The following is a 561-nucleotide window of genomic DNA, read 5'->3' as shown; positions in this document are numbered from 1 at the left end:
TGAGTTGGCTGGGCTGGCTCTGCTCAGAAGAAATGCTTTGCCACCCACAGGTCATCCTTCCATTTTGTGCTGAGCCGCTCGCCCCAGAGCAGTTGCACCGAGTTCTCTCTGGGCCATTCGCAGGCTGGAACAGAGAGAGTGGGGAGTGTGGTTCTGCCTCCAGGGGCGGGGGACCGGCTGGGGCTTTCAGAGGGAGCCGTGACTGCTGGCTCACAGCGCTCTGCTGCTGCTCCCCGGGGCTGGTGATGTCGTTGGCAGGAACCAAGAAGCTGCCCACTGAACCCGGCAAGACTTGCACCCTGCTTCTGCCAGTTGCTAGAAGAGGCACAGGCTGGCCCCTTTGTGAGCCTGATTAGCCCTTTTATTTCTCACTAAAGGAAATTGCTTCGTGACCGTATCTGTCCTTTATTGGGAACTGCCAACCGGCCTCAGCTGAACCCCAAGCTCACACTTAGCAAGAAACAGCCCCCTGAACGAGATAATCGCTCCCAGCCTCCCCAGAAACGGAGTGTAGCATCTGCCACCGGAAAGCCTTGCTGAGCAGGCCTCGGGGCACCGGCC

At 59.0% G+C, this 561-nt stretch overlaps 1 protein-coding gene across 3 annotated transcripts in view; it reads left to right on the top strand.

Annotated features, from left to right (window-relative positions):
• Nucleotides 1-561, top strand: part of CCDC64 (coiled-coil domain containing 64) — an 87012-nt gene that overhangs the window by 64682 nt on the left and 21769 nt on the right. The window lies entirely within an intron of this gene.

Source organism: Myotis brandtii, unplaced genomic scaffold (assembly GCF_000412655.1).
Source record: "Myotis brandtii unplaced genomic scaffold, ASM41265v1 scaffold181, whole genome shotgun sequence".
Classification (NCBI taxonomy): Eukaryota; Metazoa; Chordata; class Mammalia; order Chiroptera; family Vespertilionidae; genus Myotis; species Myotis brandtii.
Note: the sequence above shows the minus strand (reverse complement) of the source record. Positions and strands in the feature narration are given on the sequence as shown.